Here is a 27,353-nt window from a genome sequence, read left to right as displayed (position 1 = left end):
TGCCTGTCTGCTGTGCAGGGAGTCCTTTGTGGAGTTATAGTTTTTCAGTTTGTTGTAAATTCCAGGAGAGATTTCCAGAGTCTCACCTCAGGCCACCATTTTGATGACCCATCTATTTTTTTTTTAATTAAAGTTTATTGGGGTGACAGTTGTTAGTAAAATTACATAGGTTTCAAGTGTACAATTCTGTAACACATCATCTATATATCATGTGACAAAACACCTTTATTACATGGAATAAGGTAGAAGGGAGAAGGATTTATGTGCCTTTCCGCACCTTGATTTTCCTCAGATAGACCTCCAGCTCCTTGCCCTCTAGCACATAGCCATCTGCTCCGTCCTGTTGGCCTGGTCTTAAAGCGATGCATGCAGGAAGCATGCCCTGCTGGAACTGTTCCTCTAGAAGACCGCTGATTTTAGCATTCTTTTTCCTTTCATCATAGTTCTTCTGAATTTTCTTGGATCGTTTTTTGTTTAAAATCTGTTTCTCCTCAGGAGTCAGCTTGGCCACCTTCTTGTGACCCAGGGGCAGTGCACAGTGGGACTCTGTACCACTATGGGTAGGGTGTGCTGTCAATGAGCACCATGCAGTTCTTTACTAGGGTGCTGATACAGACCAGCTTGTTGTTGGGTGCATTGTAGACCACATGAATAATCCCTGTTTTGTGCGTACAACACTCAGAGCCCTGGGAGAATTTCCCCACACCCAGCCTCAATGCAGGTACTTCTTGTTGCCTCCCTGCACAAGGACTGAGTGTATGCTGCGGGGACCAATCTTAGTGTTGGCAGCAGAGCATCCCAACTCATATTTTCACTTCTTGTGATAGGACTTTTTCTTGTCCCCAGTTTTGTGGCACTTGTGCCAGTTGTCCTGAGATGCCCGTGGCTCAGCTCCAGTTGGAAAGAGAGTTTTCTTTCTTTTAAAAAACTTTTAATTTCTCAATTATTATGGATTCACAAGAAGTTGTAAAATTAGCATGGCGAAGTCTTGCGCCTTCTCACCCAGTTTCCCCTAATGGTGACATATTACATAATTAAAGCGCATATCAAAACTAGGAAATGAATTGGCTCATTATTTTACCAGTTTTTGTATTACTCGTTTTTTTGCTATGACTTTGTGTTTAATTCTATTACATTTTAACACATGTGTAGCTGGATATAACCCTCTCTACAATCAAGAGACAGAAGTGGTCTGTCACAACAAAGAAACTCTCTATGGTGCCATTTTATAATTACAAACTCCCTTTCTTTTCTATCATTTTGTCATTTTGAGAATGTTATATGCATGGAATCACAGAGTATGTAACCTTTTGAGATTAGCTTTCTTTCACTCGGCTTAAGTCCCTGGGGATCCATTCTTCTTGTTTCCTGTACCAGTAATTTGTTTCTCTTTATTGTTGATTAGTAATTCATTGTATGGATGTATTACAATTTGTTTAATCATTTCACCCATTGAAGGATGTTGAATTGTTTCTGGTTTTTGGCTGTGACACATAAAGCTCTTATGAATATTCACATGCAGGGTTCTTTTGTGTGTGTGAACATAAGCTTACATTTCTCTAGGATAAATACCCTGGAGTGCAATTGCTAGGTCCCAAGGTAAGAAATGTCAGACTCCTTTCCAGAGTACCAGTTTTCATTCCCACCAGAAATGTGTGAGAATTCTAACTGCATCGTATTCTGGTCAGCACTTAGTATTGCCAGTATATTTGATGTTAGTCATTCTAATAGATGTGTAGTGATATTTCATTATGATTTTAACTTGCACTTCACTAATGGCTAGTGATGTTGACTATCTTTTCATGTGTTTTATAGATCCATATCATCTTCTTTGGGATCCATATCATCTTCTTTGGTATAGTGTCTCTTAAGTCTTTTGCCAGTTTTCAATTCAGATTAATTTTTTCCCCTTTCTTCCGCTTTCCCGTCACACTCCAGTTCAAGCCGTTGTTTCTCAGTCCAGTTGTGTAGGACACAGCTCCCTGGCCCACGTTGGTATTATGAGCCTTGCACTCCCTCCCCCTCCCCCGCTGAGGCAGTCAGTTGCCAGCTGACAGCAGCTCAGGACAGCTCTCACCAGCTGCTGGCCACTCACGCTGGCCACTGGTCATTCATGGAGGCACACAGCAGCCCACAGCAGCCCACGGCAGCCCACTGCAGCTCATGCCAACCTCCGGCAGCTCACAGCAGTCCAGCTCCAGGGAGAGCTGTTGTTCACAATCTTAGCTGTAGAGGGCGCAGCATACTGACCCATGTGAAAATCAAACCGGCTACCTCGGAATTAGGAGCACAGCGCTCCAATCACCTGAGCCACCACCTGGCCGGCCCTAATTATGTTCTTAATGTTGAATTTAGAGCATTCTTTGTATATTCTGTATTTGAGTCCTTTGTTGGATCTGGGATTTGCAAATATTTTCTCATGGCTTGTCTTGTCATCCTCTTAACAAGGTTTTTCCGTGGAGCAAAAGTTTTTAATTTAAAAAAGTTCAATTTATCTATTTTTTAATGGATTAACTTTGATGTCATATTTAAGAACTCTTCCTCTAACCCAAGGTCACAAAGATTTTCTCCTGTGTTCTCTTCAAAAGGTTTTATACTTTTACATTATACATTTAAATCTATGGTCCATTTTGATTTTATCTTTGTTGAAAGTGTGAGGAAGGCTTCTTATAGGATATAGGGAGTTTCATGGAACACAAGGTCAGTAAGTATGGCCATGTTTCAGAAGAGACTAAAGCCATAAACTGGAAAGTCATCAGAAATCAAGATAGTTCTTTGTTTCTTTTAATCACCCTCTCAGTCCATGTGGTCTTCTGTCTTTCCATATCCACTTCAGTCTTCACTTTGCAATCCTGAATTATCTGTTTTTCCATAACTTGACTATATAGAGCTCCTCCACAGCCTGTGGGTTTACAAGACCTAAGTTTAAGTGTCCAGCAGTGACTGATTAGCATCTCTGAATTCCAATCCACTATTCACAGGATGGAATCTGGTTGTCCCAGCTTGGACCAGGGATCCTGTATGGTTCAATCAATTTGGCTGCCAGGATCCTACCTTTATGAATGGAAGGGGTTCAGTTGTCAGAGAAAGGAGATTGGGATTGTGGGTTTGTAAGACTCCTCAAAGCAGATCAAGTATGAGAAAGCGTTGAAATACTATAAATAGTGGAGGATCCCAATAATGGTCATCCATTGTTCTGTCTGTCCACTACCTCTTCTATCTTTTTTCTGGGAATCGGTTCCATTCTTTGGGCTATAAGAATGACGAGCGCATGATACAAGCTGGATTTATCATAGTATCTCATCCCCTGGCCAAGCTCACTATGCTCAGTCCTGCCATTTAGCATCTTTCTGTAATCCCCTTCCCCATCTGCCCATTCAACCTCTCCCATCCTTTTAGGCTTTACCTTGGGCTTTAGTGGTATTTATATTCTGTCCTGCACATTTGCAAGGATTGCATGTTCTATGCTGACTTTAAGTCTCATATCACTAATGCTATCCACAGGGAAGTCTTCTGGGAGTCATCTGAGTCACCAGAAGGGGATGTAAACCTGTCCGAGAAGTCCTCCAGATGACCTACCTTTATTCTTCTCTGGCCAGAACTGGAGCCAATCACTGGTGAAGGGAAACAGCGTTGCTGTAATTGTCATAAACTAATCATGGCTCATCTCCTAGGAGTGCTGGCCCACCTTCCTTGAGATCAAGAGATCTCTGTTGGACACTTGATCAATGTTGGGGTTTTGTTAGCAAAAAGATAGGAGAATGTCTGCCAAAAGTGTCTGCCACAGACTGCGAGCTCACAGAGGATAGGCTTCTTGTGCTTTACTCAGTCTAGTTCTGGCTTCCTTCACCTTGCAGGTCATCTCATCCAGTCCTTCATTTTTTTCCCCTCTGTTCTGCTGTTGCATGGTATTGGGCCAATTTGTGGTTTCTAGCCCATTTCCTAGCAGGGGAACAGTTCTGGTGAAAGGGCAAGAATGTGTCAAAGAACGATAAGTGATTAGTTTCAAGCCACTTTTTGCATGATCTGCCTTCCTTCTTTCAGGCAGCACTAGGTTGGAAATATTTAATATATGAGGCTACGTAGAATAGTGGTAGGATATAGGCTCCAGAGGCAGATTTCCTGTATTCAAACTCCAGTGTCAATGGTAAATAGTTGTGGTAACTTTGGACAAGTAATTTAAACATTCTGTGCCTCAGTCTATCAGTTTTAATAAGGATAATAATAATATGCATGTACCTCATATGGTTGTTGTGAATATTGAAAAGTCCCAGTTTTCAGTGATAGGTGCAGAAGATTGGGGGAAAACTACAAAATCCATATGGTAGCTTCCAAACTGGGCTGAAAACATATTTTTTAGTGTGAAATAGATATGTTGCAGATTGTCTTCTTTCTGTCGTTTTGGCTTTCCCTCCCCTGACTGCTGATAGGGACAACCATGATTTTCAGTTAACAATAATGGATCATTTGTTGTTGTGTCACTCCAACTGATGCCATTTCAGTGTGCAACTTAAGTGCATTGTAATTGTGAGCATGAATAGTCTTTGACTTTGCCTGTTCATCAACTGTTGTAATTTATATTGAAATAGTGCTAGTTTAACCTTTATCATTGTGAATATTGTCACCATGTGTCTTAATCAGCTAGGGCTGCTGTAACAAAATAGCACAGACTGGTGGCCTAAACAACAGAAATTTATTTTCCCACAGTTCTGGAGGTGGGGAAGTCTGAGATCAAGGTGTGGGTAGGTTTGATTTCTTCTGAGGCCTCTCTACTTGACTTGTAGATGCCACCTTCTCACTGTGTCCTCACATGGTTTTTCCTCTGTGTGTGTGTGTACTCCTGGTGTCTCCCTGTGTGTCTAAATATCCTCTTCTTATACAGATGCAGATTGGATCAGGGCTCACACTGACACCTTCATTTTAACTTAATCACCTCTTTAATGTCCCTACCTCCAAATAGTCATATTCTGGGGTACTGGGGTTAGGGCTTCAACATACGAATTTTAGAGGGATACAATTCAGCCCATAATACCATGTTTTGTAAGAATACAATAATGAAAATGAGAACAATTACAATACTGATGCCAGAATCATTGAAAAAGAAGGCTAAACTACTGTGTTACTTTAGTGACAGTTGAAGACCACATACAACTGGATTGGGGAGGTAAACAACCTAAACTACTATACAATACAGAGAAAATAATTTGGGATTAGGTATGGTGGAGAAGGACATGTGAAAGTACATATGAGACTGAATCTCAAAGTCCAGGATGAGGACGTCATCAAAATGGCGGCGTGAGGCGAGCCTCTGTAAAGCTCCCCTGGAATTTACAACTAATCGAACAACAATAACTCCACAAAGGACTCCCTGCACAGCACACAGGCAAGGCAAAGAGGCCCACTACTGAATTCACTGAAAGGTGGGTGAATCGCGCCAGCGTGGGAGGAGGGAACGGAGAACTGCAGAGACGGAGTCACACGGGCGGGCGCAGGACGCAGACCTGGCTCAGTGCTCCGAGCTCACTGCATCCCAGAGCTACCGCAGCTGCGGGAGAGGGAAGGACTCGGACTGCTAGGGATCCGCTTATGGCCCGCAGGGCTGAGGGGGCACCATATAACATGGCTGAATCCAACGATCACAGCAGAGACCTCGGAGCAAAGACTGAGGGAAGAAGACTGAAAACGGTGGTTTAAGGCCTCACTGCCCCAGAGAATGGAAGCCTCAGTCACTGAGACTAGCCGCCTCCTCCCTACCCTCCCAGAGCTCGCCCCGCCCCCACCTGCCCGGGGCTAGAAGCGGAACAGTAGCAGGGTCAGATCAAAAGAACAGAATATTTGCTGTTCTGAGAACTGTGGACCGCAGACACACATTCGCAGCCCAACTAGTTCTGGCAGAGGGGAGGGAGCTGTGGAAGCAGGACCGGCTGTGGTGGTGGTCGCCGCCATTGCTCTGGGCCACAACTCACCCTGCCCTTGGCCCCACCTATCTGGGCGGATCCCTGCAGGAGTAAACAGAATTGCTGAAACACAGGGACTCTGAATCTGGTGCAAGAAGAGCTTTGGAACTTCAAAAGCTCTCTGCATACCCACACGGACACTGCGCCCTGCGACCCAAGTGAACTATCAACAGAGGAGAAGCCCGTCTCCCAGGGAATCCTGCCATTGTGTGAGAAGCTGGAATAGTGCAGAGAAAACATAGCACTACCGTGTGAGAGATAAAAGGCTGCAGTCGGAGAGAAAATAAAACATTCTACCAACAAGTACTGGAAAACAAAAGAAAGACCTCTTCCTATCAACCTGTTGCAGAGGCCACTCCTGTAGCTGTCTAGGAAGAGAAATAATAAATCAGTAATTGCAATGAATAACCAAGGCAACAAGACAGCTCAGAAAGAAAGTGAAAAGTCTCCACAAAAGGAACTTAAAGATACGGAAATATGTGACTTAAACGAAAGAGAATTCAAGATTGCAGTTCTGAAAAAACTCAACGAGATGCAAGAAAACACAGAAAGGCAGTTAAATGAACTCAGAAATGCAATGAAAGAACAACATGAGCATTTTACGAAAGAGATTGAAATTTTAACAAAGAACCAAGTAGAATTTCTGGAGATTAAGAACTCAATAGAAGAAATTAAGATTGAAATAACCAGTTTAGGTAGTGGAGTTGACCAGATGGAGGAAGGAATCAGTGACATAGAAGACAGAAACTTGGAAATTACATAGATGGAAGAAGAAAGAGACTTGAGACTTAAAAGAAATGAAAGAACTCTACAAGAACTTTCTGACTCCATCAGAAAGAGCAATATAAGAATAATAGGCATACCAGAAGGAGAAGAAAGAGAGAAGGGAACAGAGAATATATTCAAAGAAATTGTTGACGAGAACTTCCCAAACTTGTGGACAGAACTGGATCGTCAAATCCAAGAAGCAAACAGAACACCTAATTACCTCAATCCCAACAGGCCTTCTCCAAGGCACATTGTATTGAAGCTACCTAAAATCAACGGCAAAGAAAGAATCCTCAAGGCAGCCAGGAAAAAGAAGACAGTAACCTACAAAGGAAAGCCCATTAGATTATCATCAGATATTTCAGCAGAAACTCTACAAACCAGGAGAGAGTAGAACCAAATATTCAAACTATTGAAAGAGAGAAATTACGAGCCAAGAATAATGTATCCAGCAAAGATATCCTTTAGATATGAAGGAAGAATAAAGACCTTTCCAGACATACAGAAGCTGAGGGAATTCTCTAATACATGACCTGCACTACAAGAAATACTAAAGGAGACTATTTGACCACCATCAACAGGGACAATTTGTGGCAACCAAAACATAAAAAGGGGGAGACTAAAGGCCTTATCAAGAATATGGAAATGGAGAAAGTAAGCGTGCTAAAGAAAATGGAATACTCTAAATATCAAACTTTCTTTTACATAAAGAAAAACCACTCAAAAAAATCCAGAACTGAAATACATACTGTAATAAAAGAAGAAACAGAGGGAAAGATTATAGAATACCACCATACAGAAATAATAGACAAGAACAACAAGGCAAAGAAACAATGGAGACACAGCCTTACCAGAAAACTAAAGATAGAATGACAGGAAATCCTCACATATCAATAATCACCTTGAATGTAAATGGACTGAACTCACCAGTAAAAAGGCACAGAGTAGCAGATTGGATCAAAAAACTAAACCCAACCATATGCTGTCTCCAAGAGACACATCCCAGCTACAAGGAAAAGCATAGACTCAAAGTGAAAGGGTGGAAATTGACACTCCAAGCAAATGGTACCCAGATAAAATCAGGTGTAGCCATAATGATATCAGATGAAACAGACTTCAGGGTGAAAAAGATAACAAGAGACAAAGATGGACATTTCATAATGGCAAAGGGGACTATACAACAAGAAGATATAACAGTCATTAATATTTATGCCCCCAATCAGGGAGCACTGAAATATACCAAGCAACTACTAACAGAACTAAAGGGAGAAATTGACCAAAACACAATTATACTAGGAGACCTAAATACATTACTGACAGCTATGGAGAGATCATCCAAACAGAAAATAAATAATGAAATAGCAGCCCTAAATGACACATGAGATAAAATGGAAATAATTGACATATATAGAGCACTTCATCCTAAAACATCAGACTATACATTCTTTTCTAGTGTATATGGAACATTCTCAAGGATAGGCCATATATTGGGAGATAAAATCAGCCTCAGCAAATTTAAGAAGATTGAAATCATATCAAGCATATTCTCTGATCATAATGCTTCGAAATTGGATATCAACTGCAAAAAGAAAGCAGGAAAAAACACAAATACATGGAGATTAAACAACTTTTAAAGAATGACTGGGTCAAAGAAGAAATTAGAGGAGAGATCAAAAGATACACAGAAACAAATGACAGTGAAAATACATCCTACCAAAATTTTTGGGATGCGGTGAAAGCAGTTTTAAGAGGGAAATGTATATCATTACAGGCCTATCTCAAGAAACAAGAAAAATCCCAAATAAATAATCTCATGTTACACCTTAAAGAACTAGAAAAAGAAGAACAAGTGAAACCCAAGGTCAGCAGAAGAATGGAAATAACAAAAATCAGAGAACTAACTGAAATAGAGAACAAAAAGACAATAGAAAAAAATTAATGTGACGAAGAGCTGTTTCTTTGAAAAGATTAACAAAATTGACAAACCCTTGGCTAGACTCACTAAGATAAAAAGAGAGAAGACACTAATTAACAGAATCAGAAATGAAAAAGGGGAAGTTATCATGGACACCACAGAAATACAAAGGATCATCCAAGAATACTATGAAGGATTATATGCCACGAAATTCAATAACCTAGAAGAAATGGACAAGTTCTTAGAAACATATAGCCTTCCAAGGCTGAACCATGAAGAACTGGAAAATCTAAACAGACCGATCACCAGTAATAAAATTGAATCAGTCATCCAAAACCTTCCCAAAAGCAAAAGTCCTGGACCAGATGGCTTCACTACTGAATTCTACCAAACCTTCAAAGAGGATCTAATACCAATCCTGCTCAAACTCTTCCAAAAATTGAAGAAGAGACAGTACTCCCTAACTCATTTGATGAGGCCAACATTACCCTGATACCAAAACCTGGTAAGGACAACACAAAAAAAGAAAACTACAGACCATTATCTCTGATGAATACAGATGCAATAATCGTAAACAAAATTCTAGCAAATCGAATACAACAATGCATTAAAAAGATCATTCATCACAACCAAGTGGGTTTCATCCCCGGGGCACAAGGATGGTTCAACATCCGCAAATCCATCAATGTGATAAATCACATAAACAAAATAAAGGACAAAAATCATATGATTATATCAATTGATGCAGAAAAAGCATTTGACAAGATACAACATCCATTTATGATTAAAACACTTAATAAAATAAGTATAGAAGGAAAATACCTTAACATAATAAAGGCCATATATGACAAGCCCTCAGCTAATCTCATAATTAATGATGAAAAACTGAAGCCCTTTGGTCTACGTTCAGGAACAGGACAGGGCTGTCCCCTATCACCTCTGCTTTTCAACATAGTGTTGGAAGTCCTTGCCAGAGCAGTCAGGCAAGAGAAAGAAATAAAAGGCATCCACATTGGGAATGAAGAAGTTAAATTATCACTCTTTGCAGATGACATGATGCTATATATAGAAAGACTCCATCAAAAAGCTATTAGAAACAATCTACGAATACAGTAAAGTTGCTGGCTACAAAATCAACGTACAAAAGTCCATTGCATTCCTATATACTAACAATGAAATCTCAGAAAAAGAAATACAAAAAACAATTCCTTTTGCAATTGCAGCAAACAAGAATGAAATACCTAGGAATAAACTTAACCAAGGATGTAAAGGACCTATATGCTGAAAAGTATAAGACATTTTTGAAAGAAATTGAAGAAGACACAAAGAAATGGAAAGACATTCCGTGCTCATGGATTGGAAGAATCAACATAGTTAAAATGGCCATATTACCCAAAGCAATATACAGATTTAATGTAATCCCCATGAAAATCCCAATGGCATTTTTTAAAGAAATAGAACACAAAATCATCAGATTTGTTTGGAACCATAAAAGACCTCGAATATCCAAAGCAATTTTAAGAAAAAAGAACAATACTGGAGGTATCACACTCCCTGACTTTAGCTTGTACTACAGGGCTACAATAATCAAAACAGCATGGTATTGGCAGAAAAACAGACACATAGACCAATGGAATAGAATTGAGAACCCAGAAATAAAACCACATAAATATGGACAGATAATTTTTGACAAGGAAGCTAAAAACATACAATGGAGGCAAGACAGCCACTTCAATAAATGGTGCTGGGAGAATTGGAAAGCCACCTGCAAAAGAATGAAACTGGACTGCTATCTGTCACCATGTACCAAAATTAATTCAAAATGGATCAAAGACTTAAGCATAAGACCTGACACAATACACTGCATAGAAGAAAACATAGGTACTAAACTTATGGACCTTGGTTTCAAAGATCATTTTATGAATTTGACTCCCAAGGCAATGGAAGTAAAAGCTAAAATAAATGAATGGGACTATATGAAACTTAAAAGCTTCTACACAGCAAAAGAAACCATCGACAAAATAAAGAGGCAACCAACTGAATGGGAGAAGATTTTTGCAAACAGTGCCTCCGATACGGGGTTAATATCCAAAATATACCAGGAACTCATGAAACTCAACAACAAAAAAACAAACAACCCAATTGAAAAATGGGCAGACGACCTGAAGAGACATTTCTCCAAAGAGGACATACAAATGGCAAATAGACATATGAAAAAATGCTCAGCATCACTAATCATCAGAGAAATGCAAATAAAAAACACAATGAGATATCACTTCACCCCAGTCAGAATGGCTATCATCAAGACAAACAGTAACAAGTGTTGGAGAGGCTGTGGAGAAAAAGGAACTCTCATACACTGTTGGTGGGAATATAGACTGTTGCAGCCACTATGGAAGGCAGTGTGGAGGTTCCTCAAAAAATTACGAATAGAATTACCATATGACCCAGCAATCCCTCTCCTGGGTATCTACCCAAAACATCTGAAAACATCTACACATAAAGACACGTGTGCTCCAATGTTCATTGCAGCTTTGTTTACGGTGGCCAAGACGTGAAAACAACCAAAATGTCCTTCGACAGATGAATGGATAAAGAAGTTGTGGTATATATACACAATGGAATACTATTTGGCGATAAGAAAAGATGAAATAGGACCATTTGTGACAACATGGATGGATCTTGAGAGTATAATGCTAAGCGAAATAAGTCAGACAGAAAAAGCAGAGAACCATATGATTTCACTGATATGTGGTATATAAACCCAAAGCAACCAAAGAACAAGACAAACAAATGAGAAACAAAAACTCATAGACACAGACAATAGTTCAGTGGTTACCAGAGGGTAAGGGGGTGGGGGGTGGGAGATGAGGGTAAGGGGGATCAAATATATGGTGATGGAAGGAGAAGTGACTCTGGGTGGTGAACACACAATGGGATTTATAGATGATGTAATAAAGAAGTGTACACCTGAAATCTATGTAATTTCACTAACAATTGTCACCCCAATAAATTAAAAAAAATGTCTCCCCAAAAGACGCCAATGCTCTGCTGAAAATAATTGGTCACTGAGTTAGCTTGGGCATACGGCACAAATGAACATGCATTATTGTGTTATTCCTTTTATTACGCTATGAAACTAAGTACATTTCCTGATTCAGAGGTTGCAATTCAAATGTCCTGTAGGTGAACAAAAGGGAGCAACTTTGATAACAGATACATTGGTCTCTCACAGCATAGATCTTACCAACGATTTGCTTTCTACAGCGTACCAAGTAAGGTGTCTGATCACAGCAAGAAAAACAACGTTCCCCCTATCTATTAGATACTTAGATTTATTTAAAAAAATTGGATTTTCATATTGTCTTCTTGATTTCTATGAAGATATTAATGAAATCACAGAAAACATGAGACAATACAAACTAGATTTTGGTCATCTATCTGAATATTCAGCAGACAGTACAAATGTAAATTCTGAAAATCCATCCAGGCTATAAACTTCTTACTAAAGCAAATGAAAGGATCTTAGCTGTTAAATATCCTGCACACCTTGGACACAACACTGCTTAAAAGGAGTGCATTTTGCTTACCTGTGAAATTAAAGTTTTCATAATGAAAGTATTTGGTCATTTTCAATAGCTTCACAACAGGCAGAAGCTCATAATGAGATTTTTTTTGCTTTATAGAAATGAAAGCAGATAGCCTCCTTATGCCTATCATGTTGTTGACCATAGAAAAAATATGAAAATGTCAGCCTGTAGGACAAGAAGGAAATCCTTTTCTAATTTGGAAATACACTGAGAATATGAATGGAGAAAAGTATTATAGTAAAACGGAAGTTTATCTGCTGTTTCTCCATTCTTTGAAGAGGTCTATAAAGCCTAAGAAAAGATTAATTGACTGAATCTGAGCTGTTTGTTGTTATGGTACATTGCAACAAAAATTCATATGGCAAAAAATAACTCATTTTTTTGAAATAAGACTGCTTCAGAACTTCAAAAAAATGTTGCCAGAAAAAGGCAGCCACATTAAACAAGACTTTCTCAATTTCTTTAATAAAACTGTAACTTATTTGGAATCCAAGTTCAATTTCACAAGTTCAAATTACCTCATGCTTTGAACCATTTTTTTTCCCGAGAAAGAGATATTTAACTTAAAACATGTAATTTGCTTCAGAGTATTTAAAAATGATAGGCATGTGACCTAACCACATGACCTAACATGGACAGTCTGTATATGAATTTAAAGATGCAGAAGACGCAGTTGACGAATAGCTGGCTTACCAAATTAAATGTCCTTATGCTCCAGAAGTCTTAATTCACTTTGATCTAGTGTGTGAGGGTGGAGGGTGAAGTGTACATTGAAATTTGGCTGGCTGGTAATCTCAGGAGGCAAGTTTATACCTCTGTATAGGGAGAATCCTAGTTGTGAGGGGGAAATCACGAGCTGGGAGTCAATACTTGTAGACTTGGGTTCTGCTACTCTCCATCTGATCTAATCTCTGAACTTTTGGTGACTCCATTCTTATATTAGTCAAAGGCAGATCCCTATGGGGCTAGGGTGACAAGGTCACTACTCTCCGTTGCTCTTGATTTCTTCCTCCTAAATATTATTTCTTCTGCTTTGGGATCAGTAGATATTTATTCAAGTTTGGAGTGGAGTGAGAGATTCTTCACTCCTTAGAAATCAAAGTTCTCATTGTACAAGTGATGTAGGTGATGTTGGATCTGCTAGCAGTTTCTGAGTGTGGGCCGGGATCGTGTCTCATGAAGCCGAAGAATGGAAACACGGACCAGGGAGAGACAAAGAGTTTTAAAAAGAGGATAGTTTATTAGAGGCAGGAGAAGAGGTTGCAGCTCCCGAGCGAGCAGGAGGGGGTCCCGAATGGCGGGTGCCCGTGACTGAGGCAAAAGCTCCTACTTTTATACCTTGCCTTGCCTGCTTGGGGAAGGGGAGCTCTTTGGAGAAGGGAACTGTTTGAAGAAGGGAACTGGCACCTTCTAATGAAATTCGCCTACCAGGTTTGTTCTGCTTGCCCATCCTAAAGGAATTAGCAAAGTAACCCACTCTTATCTATCAGATCTGCTCCATTTGTCAGGCCAAAAGGAATTTTATGATTAATCTTAGGGCGTTGGTACATTATGTCTTGGAGCGAAGGAGTGATTTCAAAACCTGAAGTTTTAAGATATGACTGTCTTTGTTTATTCCACCAGGGACCTCTCTGTCTACCTAGGGACATGCTAACTCTCCTGTATCACAAGGGGCCAAATGTTTGTGTTCGTCTGTAATGGGTAGAAGGGTTAAGGTGGCTGGAGTTTGTGATGAATGAGGACCTAGTTTCTTTTTTTCTGAGTACTCAGGTTAGCTAACAGGAGAATAAGTTGGTTTCCTGGGTTCTGCCTACAGGAGGGAAATAAATTCCAGCTTTAGAAGAAACTCACAACCCATGGCTCTGGGTCCAAGCAGGAAGTCATTCCCTGCTGGCAGTTCTTCCCTCCAGGCTGTTGTACTTTGATTCCATAGAAAGGGGCAAATAGAATACCTTTGATATCCTGCTGCCCAGGAATTGTTCTTTCCTCAGCTCTGTGTTGCAGACTGAAGTGGAGAGGGCACTGGCAGGGAAGTCAGGTGACTGAGCTTTTCACAGTCTCCACTTACCCCCTCTCTACCTTTTTCCCTGCCTTGCTAAGAGATATGTCTGCAAAATGGGGCTAATACATATTTCACTGGGTTGTCAAGAGGATTAATTTCTAGTGTAAGTGAGGTACCCACCCACCAGTTGCTCAATGCCTGTTGATTCAATGAGAATCAACAGGACCAGGACCAGGCCCTTGAAAACCAAGATGCTTGCCTTCCTTTCTGTGCACAATGAAAATAACAGTAAGCACTTATCACTATCATCCTTAAAAATTGAAATAGCCAGTTGTTTACCAGCAAAATGAATTAATTTGGGGATAGCAGAGAATTGCAATTTGGGACAAGCAAGCTATGCCAAAGAGGAGGAGGATTCTCCTATAGAGAAAAGGGGGGATTTGGGAGGGACTGTTCTAAACAAAATGTCCATTGGAGGAAAGTGGGTGTTCCCAGTGTGGCTTCCCATTGGCTGAGTCATGGTGGCTCCTCATTGGCTGGGTCTGTTGCTAGGTAAGTTTCTTCCCATTGAAGTGTGTGAATACCAAAGAGTGGTAGTGCATAAGAGCTCTTCCTCCAGGGCTCCCAGCTCCCCTCACCTGAAAAATGGTCATTGCATAATAGACAGAGTTGGTGGCAGAGACAACCAGCAGTGCTGTGGTGAACCCTAAGGCGTTGCACAACTTTGCACCCCCTCCCCCCAACCTCAGAGCTGCCTCTTCCTGGCCCTTGGCAGTGTCCAGACTGCAAGCAGATGAGTCTGCTCTGGGACCCATAATACTGCTGGCAGCCAGCCAGAGGCCATTAGGGGGAGGCAGGGGCACCCTGGCCAGGAGGAGGGTTGGGGGGAGGATAAAGATTGAAAGGGACCCCAGGGTTGCCTAGCAACCCTCAGACCTAACAGCCCTGAGAAGTATTTGTTATCTCCTTTGCCCTATTACCCACAGAGAAGTAGATAGGGAAAATATAGGTGGATGGAGGTACAGGACTGGTGACAAAGAGTCTCTCCTTGACTAATCTTTAGTCAGGCTCTTCTTAACTGTCTTCTCAACTAGACCCTGACTTTTGAGCTTCTGCATTTCTCTCAGCATTGTCCAATTTTAGCAAGAGTTCTGCTAAGTCCTTTTAGCCAGAATCTGCCACCATCAGTATTTGATAACTCATGATATCCCCCACCTCCAGGGGATGTCTGATCACCCTGGCCTGCCTTCAGGAAGAAACCTGTTAAGTCAGTTTAGCCAGAATCCCCCTTTACCCCTGGTATTTTCTCTTAGTAATTTTCCATCCATCAACAGCCTTCGCCTAATCCTGTTTCTTGGCTACAAATTCCCACTTTTCCTTGTATTTCAAGTTGAGCCCAATCTCTCTCCCCTGCTATAAAACTCCACTGTAGTAGTCCACCTGAATAAAGTCTGCCTTACCGTCTTTAACAAGTGTCATTAATAATTTTTTAATTTAAAACTGGCATGATTATTCCAAGATGAGGAGCTAAAATTACCAAGAGCAGAATGCTTTTTCCTCAGAAAACGCACCACTTAATACAGTGTGTATATGGTCAAATGATTTTTAACAACTACTTGCAGTAGCATTGCTAACCAGCCAGCTAAATATAGCCAGAGCTCCTTGGCTTGGGAAGCCCTCCATGGGCTGTCAGATTTCTTAAAAGTTCAGAAGCCAGGCTGGGTCTTTTCTCCACATGTCTAGTTATTTCTGATTGAGGCTCTTTCCTGCCTTATTACACCATCATTTTGACTGCAAGGTCTGCCTTGTGCACTTTCCTACCAGACATGGTTCTCAACCAAGTTATGGGAAAAAGAATAAGGAACTTGTGTCTAGAATATACATAGAACTCTAGCAACTTGATGATAAAAAGATAAATAACCCAGTTGAAATATGGGCAAAGAATTTGAATATAAATCTCTAAATGAGATATACAAATGGCCAAAAATCAAATGAAAACATGCTTGGACATTATTAGTCATCAAGGAAATGCTGCAAATCAAAATCACAATGAGCTACTGCTTCACATCTACTAGAATGGCTAGAACCCTGGATGACTGCAGTCCCACTAGTAGTAGAGGAGATCCTACATCAAAAGAGCTGCCTTGTGAATGAAGGAAGATATAAATAGATGGAAACACATATCATGTTCATGGATAGGAAGAATTAATATAGTTAAAATGTCCATACTGCCTATGGCAATATACATATTCAATGCAATTCCTATCAAACTGCCAACGTCGTTTTTCACAGAAATAGAACATATAATCCTAAAATTTATATGGGACCATAAAAGACCCCGAATAGCAAAGGCAATCTTGAGAAATTAGAACAAAGTGGGAGGTATAACAATACCTGACTTCAAATTATACTACAAGGCTACAGTAATCAAAACAGCATGGTACTGGCATAAAAACAGACACATAGATCAATGGAACAGAATAGAGAGTCCAGAAATAAATCCACGCCTATATGGCCATTTAATCTACGACAATGGAAGCAAGAATGTACGATGGAGTAATGACAGTCTATTCAATAAATGGTGCTGGGAAACCTGGACAGACACATGCAAAAAAATGAAGTTGGACCACCTCCTTACATCATATACAAAAATAAATTCAAAATGGCTTAAAGACTTAAATGTAAGGTCTGAAACCATAAAATACCTAGAAGAAAATATAGGAAGAAACTTCTCAGACATTACCCGGAGTAAGATTTTTACTGATATACACCCTCGCTTGAGGGAACTAAGAGAAAAAATAAACATGTGGGATTATATCAAACTAAAAAGTTTTTTCACAGCAAAGGAAACCATCAATAAAACAAGAAGGGATCCTACTGAATGGGAAAAGATATTTGCCAATGATATATCTGATAAGGGATTAATATCACAAATCTATGGAAAACTTACTCAACCCAACTCCAAAAAAACAAACGATCCAATTAAAAAATGGGCAGAGGACTTGAAGAGACATTTTTCTGAAAAGGACATACAGATGGCAAACAGACATATGAAGAAATGCTCAACCTCACTAACCATCAGAGAAATGCAAATAAAAACCACAATGAGATACCACCTCACCCCAGTCAAAATGGCTATCATCAATAAATCAACAAACAACAAGTGCTGGCGCGGATGTGGAGAAAAGGGAACGCTTGTGCACTGTTGGTGGGATTGCAGACTGGTGCAGCCGCTATGGAAAACAGTATGGAGGTATCTCAAAATTCTGAAAATGGAACTACCTTATGATCCAGTAATTCCACTCCTAGGTATCTATCCGGAGAAATCCAGAACTTCAATTCAAAAATCTTTATGCACTCCTATGTTTATTGCAGCACTATACACAATAGCTAAGACATGGAAACAACCAAAATGCCCATCGGTAGATGACTGGATTAAGAAACTGTGGTACATTTATACAATGGAGTATTATGCAGCCATAAAGAAGAAAGAAATCTTACCATTTGCAACAACATGGATGGATCTAGAGAACATTATGTTAAGTGAAATAAGTCAGACAGAGAAAGATAAGTACCATATGATCTCACTTATTTGCGGATTCTAAAGAAAAGAATAAGTGAATGAACTAATCAGAAACAGTTTGGGAGACAATGAGGAAAAACTGAGGGTTGCTAGATGGGTGGGATAGGTGGGGGGTGGGGGGGAGGGTGAGGGGATTGGAGGGCAGTCGGTGACCACAGGATGGCCACGGGGTTTGAAAATTAATCTGGGGAACGTAATTTGGTGGTTACCAGAGCGTAAGGGGGTTGGGGGGTGGGGGATGAGGGTGAGGGGGATCAAATGTATGGTGATGGAAGGGGAGCTGACTCTGGGTGGTGAACACACAGTGTGATTTATGGATGATGTGATACAGAATTGCACAACTGAAATCTATGTAATTCTACTAACAATTGTCACCCCAATAAATTAAAAATAAATTTAAAAAAAATCCTACTATTGTAAAAATAAAGTACTAACCAAAAAAAAAAAAAAAAAAAAAAAAGAGCTGCCTTGTGAGGTAACAAGCTTCATACCACAAGGGGTGCTTAAGGAGAGCATGGAGATCTACTATTGGGATTCTATAGACACTATTCCTGTCTAAGATTCCATCACATACTGTATAAGCATGGTCAACCCACTTACCATCACTAAATTTCAATTTCTTCATCTGTAAAATGGGTGTATGCATGCACAACACACCACTCAAATTTTCTACCAGAACTTAATTCAGAGGGTCCGTACTTTAAACAAACCCACAATAAGGAATTCTGGATTTTCAAGCCAATAACCTTTAAAAGGTTTAGGAAGAATACGGATTTTAATAAGGAATAGTCTATAATAAATAACATAGTATTAGATTATAACCCAAAGTATAAAATACATGAGTCAATACTGATATAAATAAATGATTGAACAAATACACAAATAAATAGGGGAGAAGGAAAAAAATCTTCCTTACGTAATGATTCCAAATAATGTATGTAGATATTCCTTTACTCCAGGAGGTAGAGCTTAGTCCCCTCCCCCTCAAATGTGGGATGGACTTAATAACTTACTTCTAACCAATATGTGTATATACTAGAAATGTGTATAAAAATGGAAACACGGTAACTTTACAATGGAGATACCTGGCAGACACTACCTTAGGCAGGTGATGAAGGTTAACATCACCAGTGATATCATGTACCCCTGTTACCGTGTGATGAGAAGGGCACTTCAACTGTGTGGTATTCTTTCCCCAAACGTATAACCCCTAGTCTAGTTATGAGAAAAACACCAGACAAACCCAAATAGAGGGACATTCTACAAAATATCTGGCCATTACTCTTAAAAACTGTCAAAGTCATGAGAACCTAGAAAAGACTGACAACTACAGAGCAGAGGAGACTAAGGAGACGTGATGACTAAATGCAATGTGGTAGCCTGGATTGAATCCTGGAACTGAAAAAGAACATTAGTGGAAAAACTCGTGTAATACTAATAAAGTCTGTATTTGAGTTTACACTAGTGTACCAACGTTGGTTTCTTAATTTTGACAAAAGGACTATGGTTATACAACACATTAACATAAAGGGAAACTACGAATACAGTAAAGTTGCTGGCTACAAAATCAACGTACAAAAGTCCATTGCATTCCTATATACTAACAATGAAATCTCAGAAAAAGAAATACAAAAAACAATTCCTTTTGCAATTGCAGCAAAAAGAATAAAATACCTAGGAATAAACTTAACCAAGGATGTGAAGGACCTATATGCTGAAAACTATAAGACATTTTTGAAAGAAATTGAAGAAGACACAAAGAAATGGAAAGACATTCCATGCTCACGGATTAGAAGAATCAACATAGGTAAAATGGCCATATACCCAAAGCAATATACAGATTTAATGCGATCCCCATCAAAATCTCAATGGCATTTTTTAAAGAAATAGAACAAGAAATCATCAGATTTGTTTGGAACCATAAAAGACCCCAAATAGCCAAAGCTATCTTAAGAAAAAAGAACAACGCTGGAGGTATCGCACTCCCTGACTTTAGCTTGTACTACAGGGCAACGATAATCAAAACAGCATGGTATTGGCAGAAAAACAGACACATAGACCAATGGAATAGAATTGAGAACCCAGAAGTAAAACCACATAAATATGGACAGATAATTTTTGACAAAGAAGCTAAAAACATACAATGGAGAAAAGACAGCCTCTTCAAGAAATAGTGCTGGGAGAATTGGATAGCCACCTGCAAAAGAATGAAACTGGACTGCTATCTGTCACCATGTACCAAAATTAATTCAAAATGGATCAAAGACTTAAGCATAAGACCTGAAACAATAAACTGCATAGAAGAAAACATAGGTACTAAACTTATGGACCTTGGGTTCAAAAAGCGTTTTATGAATTTGACTCCAAAGGCAGTGGAAGTAAAGCTAAAATAAATGAATGGGACTATATCAAAGTTAAAAGCTTCTGCACAGCAAAAGAAACCATCTACAAAATAAAGAGGCAACCAACTGAATGGGAGAAGATGTTTGCAAACAGTGCCTCCGATAAGGGGTTAATATCCAAAATATACAAGGAACTCATGAAACTCAACAACAGAAAAACAAACAACCGAATTGAAAAATGGGCAGTGGACCTGCAGAGACATTTCTCCAAAAAGGACATACAAATGGCAAATAGACATATGAGAAAATGCTCAACATCACTAATCATCAGAGAAATGCAAATAAAAACCACAATGAGATATCACCTCACCCCAGTCAGAATGGCTATCATCAACAAGACAAATAGTAACAAGTGTTGGAGAGGCTGTGGAGAAAAAGGAACCCTCATACACTGTTGGTGGGAATGCAGACTGGTGCAGCCGTTATGGAAGGCAGTGTGGAGGTTCCTCAAAAAATTACGAATAGAATTACCATATGACCCAGCAATCCCTCTCCTGGGTATCTACCCAAAAAATCTGAAAACATCTACACATAAAGACACGTGTGCTCCAATGTTCATTGCAGCTTTATTTACGGTGGCCAAGACATGGAAACAATCAAAATGTCCTTTGATAGATGAATGGATAAAGAAGTTGTGGTATATATACACAATGGAATACTATTCGGCGGTAAGAAAAGATGAAATAGGACCATTTGTGACAACAGGGATGGATCTTTAGATTATAATGCTGAGCGAAATAAGTCAGACAGAAAAAGTCAAGAACCATATGCTTTCACTGATATGTGGTATATAAAACTGAAAACAACAAAAGAACAAGACAAACAAATGAGAAACAAAAGCTCATAGACACAGACAATAGTTTAGTGGTTACCAGAGGGTAAGGGGGGTGGGGGATGGGAGATGAGGGTAAAGGGGATCCAATATATGGTGATGGAAGGAGAACTGACTCTGGGTGGTGAACACACAATGGGATTTATAGATGATGTAATACAGAATTGTACACCTGAAACCTATGTAAATTTCCTAACAACTGTCACCCCAATAAACTTTAATTAAAAAAAAAGAACAAAAAAACATAAGGGGAAACTGAGTGCATGAATTCTTGGTACTATCTTTGGAACTTCTATGTAAATCTAAAATGATTACAAAACAGTTTATCAAAACGAACAGAAGAAACATTCTCAAGATTTCTTTAACAGGATTTAAAGGGCCTTAATTCAACTATCCATCCAGGATTTTTGTAGAGAGAGATATTAGAGCATAAGGGTTAACAGTTGGTTGAGTTCCAGTTCTGCTGCTAATAGCTGTATGACCATAAGTGACTTAACCCCTCTGCGCTTCGCTTTACTCTTCTCTAAAGTTAGGATAATAATGACCTACCTGGTAGGTCACTTGTTAATGAGGTGGTGTCTGGGTATCTGTGCATGAACAAGCCATGGAGATGTAGCACAGGGAATAGAGTCAATAATATTCTAATGACTTTGTATGGTGGCATATTGTAACCCCTTAGTGTGGTGTTCACATCACAAAGTATATAAATGTGAATCACTATGTTGTACACCTGAAACTAATATACTATTGTATGCCAACTATATTTTAATTTTTAAAATCTTTGAAAATATTTTAAAGTACTTGGTAGAATGCTAGCATTAGTAAATGCTATGTGAGTGTCTGTAAAATAAAATACAAAGTAATACTGCTACAGAAACTTTTGGATAGGTCCTACCTATGCAGTAGCCCATCATATACCTAAGTACACATCCATTGGATTTATACAACATACCCAAAATACAATTTAGGGCCATTTGCGAAACTAGCAATTTGTGAGGTAGCCTTCACAATCCCAAGAAAAGGTGGTTGGAAAATAACAGGCTGCCTTGGGGAGCCCAGATGTACACTGGCAGCTAATTGTAGATAATAGCACATCAGAGAGAAAACTAGCAGACACTGGTGTGCCCAGAAAAGAACTGATGTTCCTTCCTCCACAGATCCGCTTGGGTTGCTTTCTTCTCCCAAAGCTCTCCCCTCTTATTCTCCGATTAATAAAGACCTTCCTTTTCTTGACTACCCAACTTAAATCCTACCTCAGCTACCGTGTTTCCCCGAAAACAAGAGCAGGTCTTATATTAATTTTTGCTCCAAAAGATGCACTAGGGCTTATGTTCAGGGGATGTCATCCTGAAAAATCATGCTAGGGTTTATTTTCCTGTTAAGTCTTATTTTCAGGAAAACACGGTATGAGACCTCCTGGGCCTGCAGCAGTCTTTCTTCTGAACTCCAGCAGTGCTAGTTGGTTCCTTCGTTTGGCTCTGAGAACATGCTGTCTTATGTACTTCTTTGTCTCCTCAATCAGATCAGAAGTACCTCAAGGGCAAGCACTGCCCTTGTAACCCTCACAGGACAGCCTCCCCCTCTTCGGGAGGTGAATCAATTATTAGCGCTCAAGACAAAACAGGAAGTCCACTCCTCCCATCATTCAGCAAATACTTGCTGAGCCCTGTGCCTGCCTTGCAGGGAGGGGGAGATCTGGAAGATGAGAGTGGGGTCATTATCCCCAAGAAGATCACAATCTTGGATCAAAACTTTACACATCAAATTCATAATGCCATTCGCTGGCCTCTGGGGGGCAGGGTATGCACAATAGCACGGGGGAAGCAACAAAGGAGGCTTTGTTTAACCTCAGTAATGTCCTTTTATACGTAATTTAATTATCTGGAGAAAAAGAAAAAAGTCCCTGCGGGCATACAATTGAGACAAAGGTCGGGGAGATGGTAATTCTGGCAGTAGAGAGAGAAATTTGGAGTGTGGGGAGAACAGAGGACAGGGCTTGGTAGAGACAGGAAAGTATGGCCCTTCCCCTAGTCTCTCCACATCTTCAGTGAATTCTGCTCTCTACCACTAATTTTTTTTAAACAAAAGCTTCGATGTAATTAGATTGCTTGTGGGAGCCAGAGAAAGCTCATATAATAAACAATGAATGTGCCCACCCCCACCTAGTTCAGCCACAGCAGCTTTTCTTCAATGGCTATCATCTCTACAGAGGTGCCCAGGAGAGAAACAAGACATACAGTGCTAACTTTCCTAAGACTCCTAGTCTAGGCATGAGACAGGTAATACACAAGCAAACGAATACATAATTGTAAATTGTAATAACTGCTAGGAAGAGGAAATAACCGAGCTGAAGTAATGGGGCAGAGGGCTCATTTTAGACCTGGTACACAGAGAGGGCCTCTCCCAGAAGGGGATACTTAAGCTGAAAACTAAAGACTAAGTTGCCGGCAATGCAAAGACTGGGGTGGACATCGAACAGAGTGCTCCAGGTGAAAGGAGCAATGAAAGAGAGATTCAAAAGAAGAAGAAAGCCTGAGGGGAAATAGGTAATAGAGTTACTATGCTGAAGGTCCAGGTGCTCACCACATGAAAGCCAAAACTCGACAGACAAGGTTGGTGGGGAAAAAAGCAGGTTTATTAAAAATGCCGGCATTCTGGGAGGATGGCGGACTCGTGTCCAAAGGCCCACCCCCTACCCCTAGCAGCATGGCCAAAGGATTTTACAGACCTGTAAGGAGAGGCAGAACAAAGGAAAGAGGAAGTTGGCCTGGCAATTCCTGGAAAAAAGGTGCTTCCCAGAGGCTGGTTTGTTTCAGGGCTAGGAGTGGATTTTATGCAGATGTCAACTTCTTTCAAGTCAGTGTCCTGGAGGTTTCCTTGAGGAAACAGGGTCATTGAGCCCGGTATGCATACAGTCTGGAGTAAACAATCGTGGAAAGTGGTATTCATGGTAAACGCATAGTAAACAGAGTCATTAAGTTTTGGCGGGAGGGAAGCAAAGAAAAGAAAAACTTTTAAAAAGTCCCAAGCTAAACTACAATGTTAAATTGAATTGCACTAAAGGGTTAAATCTCAAAATAGAAGATACAGTGTCACCCTTACAATAGGAGATATTGTGTCCACTGAGACTCAGAGCAAAGGACCTGCTCAAGATTATATAGCTAGTCAGTGACAAATGAGAGCATCAATGAGCTCCATCCTGAGAGGTAAAATTCAACAGGAGGCTTCTGGGGCTTCAAGGTAGCATCTAGCAAGAGACCCAGGCACAAAACAACAGGGACAGGGACTCAGCAAACTTTTGAGATTCTGGAAATATCACTATTCCAGTGTTAGTGATTTTTGTTAAACCCTCTCTCTTGCCCTGACTGGGCTGACAGCAAAACCCTTCAATGAAAATCATTAAAATTACCCGATTAATAAAAATTTCCCAGGTGCCAGGCCATGGCCCCTTGTCCTTGGGGGCAACAAAGAATGAAGACCTATAGGCCTGAGGTCCACCAACATCTATCAGATGCGCAGAGAAAGAGAATTCTATGAGAGACTCACAAAGAAGGTCCCGGGAAGTGGGATGGAAACCCCAAGAGATGACAAGTCATTCTAGGTGTGTCTGGTCGAGAGGCTGCATCAGGTTAAGGAGAATTAAGTTGCTACATCAGTTAAGAAGTGGATCATTTGGTGCCAGAGGACATTTTTTCTGATAAGCCCCCTCTACCCTGTAGCAGACAGTCAGTGTCATGAGACTGGCTGACAAAGACACCTGAAATCTCAGACAGGAGAATTTTCTTTTCCAAAAGCAAGGTCTCTGGGAGACAGATGCTGTCAAACCTCTAGAAGAAGGTTAGCAAGTCAAATTGTTTGCTTCTTCCTCCTGTGAGTTCTGGGACAGGACTTATAGTTTCTGGGAGGTGTTGTGTGAAACCACTTCAGGGTCAGAGCACATAACATCCATTTGTCATTTGGGGGTAGGGGGATCTTGGAGTCTGGAATCCCCTGCTCCTGGCATCAGGTGGGACTGAGAGTATCAAATACAAGCTGTGACAAGGTGCTGCCTTAAGGAAGGGAAGGGAAAACCTGCCACTCTCCCCTTCACCAATTGGCTCCATCGCAGCTGGGGTTTTCCAGCCCATCATAGGGGGCACCTGTGCTGCCCCCACTTGCCCCACCAATAGATGTGTTGGCCCAGATGTGGTTAAATCCTTTTAACCTGGCATTTTATAAAACGAAAAATTGAAGGAAGGAAAAAAACAGAAATAAACAAAGGAAGTAAATAACAGCTGAGCAATCCCTCCAATCCATGCTTCTCACAGCGGAGAGAGAGAGCGTTCCGGAACACAATTCTCACCCTGAAACTGTGGCGCTCAAACCTTTCAGGTGGTTTTTCATTGACCTTAAGAAGCAAATCCAAAATTTTAAATGTGCTTTACAAGGCCCTTTGCAATCTGACGCCAGCTGACCTTTCTAGCTTTGTCACCCATCACTTCCCTTCCAGCTGCCATATGTCTCCCCCATTCCTTAACAAGCCATGCTTTATTCATCTGAACTTTTGCACCTGTTTGGCCACCTACTAGCCACTGAAATCAAGCACAGTAGTTAAGAATACAGACTCCAGAATCAGACCGCCAGGGCTTCATCCCAAATTTCTGATTCTCTCTGCCTTCATTTCTTTTTTCTTTTTTTTAATCTTTCTTCTGCTTACAGAAGCCCTTTTTTTTTGTTTTTTTATTGTATTTATTTTTTATTGGGGAAGGGTAACAGGACTTTGTATTGGGGAACTTTGTATTGGGGTACTTCCAGGATTTCTTCCAAGTCAAGTTGTTGTCCTTTCAATCGTACTTGTGGAGGGTGCAGTTCAGTTCCAGGTCCACTTGCTGTTGTTAGTTGCAGGGGCCACAACCCACCATCTCTTGCGGGAGTCGAATCGGCAACCTTGTGGTTGAGAGGTCGCGCTCCAACCAACTGAGCCATCCGGGAGCTCAGTGGCAGCTCAGCTCAAGGTGCCGTGTTCAATCTTAGTAGTAGGGGGTGCAGCCTGCCATCCCTTGTGGGAGTCAAGGAATCGACTGGCAACCTTGTGGTTGAGAGCCCACTGGCCCATGTGGGAATCGAACCAGTGGCCTTCGGAGTTAGGAGCACAGAGCTCCAACCGCCTGAGCCACCGGACCAGCCCTGCCTTCATTTCTATAGTTGCAAGTTTCTGATCCGCTCTGCCTTCATTTCTTCAGTTGCAAAAATGAGACTACCAACGAGGTGCTGTCTGGATCAGATGATGAGAGGCCTGGCACAGTCAGCATGCAATGCATGTTAGCTGTTATTCAACAAACAGTTGGCTGGCTGCCCAGTTGGTGGGAGGCCCTTCATAGCCATTTATTACGTGCAACTTACTACAGTCCAGAGGAAAGGGAGATATGTAAACAGGTGATTACAATACAGTGCGATCAAAGTGAGAATAGAGCTATGTGAGCCAGAAGGAGCAACTTGTAGGTTTCCTCCCTTCCACCCTTTCGTCAGCTGGATTCACCTTAGATGTTACCTCAACTTCAATTTTAGCCAGGTCCTGAGAGCTGGATTCACCTTAGATGTTACCTCAACTTCAATTTTAGCCAGGTCCTGAGACTTGAGGAGAGTAAAGAATTTCCAACCTAGGACTCCCATTCAGACTTTAGGCACCGGTACAGCCCAACTGGCTGTTAATATATCGAAATATTTTCATACTAATTGCCAAAAGCCCTGAGCACCTCAAGCATTCTGGATTTCAGCAGCACTGCCTGGACCCCACCAGGGCCCACCAGGGCACAGGGATGCCAACTTGTGTTGCATTGTTCTTTTGCTCTGGTACCCTCCCCCCCATTCCAAGGGTAACAACTCTGGGCACTGTGAGCAGATGGGAATTACCCGTTTTTCCAGCCGGGATGCATTTTGATCATCACCTCTACTTATACTTGGGGACATTGCCTGCTCTCTGAGTCCTAGGAGCTGTGTCTGCTTGCTTTTTGAAGTGCCTCCTGCCTTGGGATAGCTTTTGGCCTTCTTCTGGGCCATGGCCTATGCCTGCAATACCTTTGGAAACCTGTGCCTATCCATGAGCCTAGATTCCTGCCAGCCAACCATCCACCCCACTCCAGAGGTTCCTGTTGCCTCCTAGATGCACCTACTCCATTCTGTCTACATTACCTGCACTAGACCAGGACTTACCCTGACTGACGTATGACATTATGGACAGGGTCCTTGTATTCTGTGAAGGAGAACAGAGTGGGAGCTTTGGAGCCACAGCTCTCTGTGTTTGAATCCCAACTCTACCACTTCC

General features: G+C 40.8%; 1 pseudogene; it reads right to left on the bottom strand.

Annotated features, from left to right (window-relative positions):
• Positions 1–259: 259 nt before the first annotated feature.
• LOC117016366 (40S ribosomal protein S8-like) lies at positions 260–27,088 on the bottom strand (annotated as a pseudogene).
• Positions 27,089–27,353: the final 265 nt, after the last annotated feature.

Source organism: Rhinolophus ferrumequinum, chromosome X, assembly GCF_004115265.2.
Source record: "Rhinolophus ferrumequinum isolate MPI-CBG mRhiFer1 chromosome X, mRhiFer1_v1.p, whole genome shotgun sequence".
Lineage (NCBI taxonomy): Eukaryota > Metazoa > Chordata > Mammalia > Chiroptera > Rhinolophidae > Rhinolophus > Rhinolophus ferrumequinum.
Note: the sequence above shows the minus strand (reverse complement) of the source record. Positions and strands in the feature narration are given on the sequence as shown.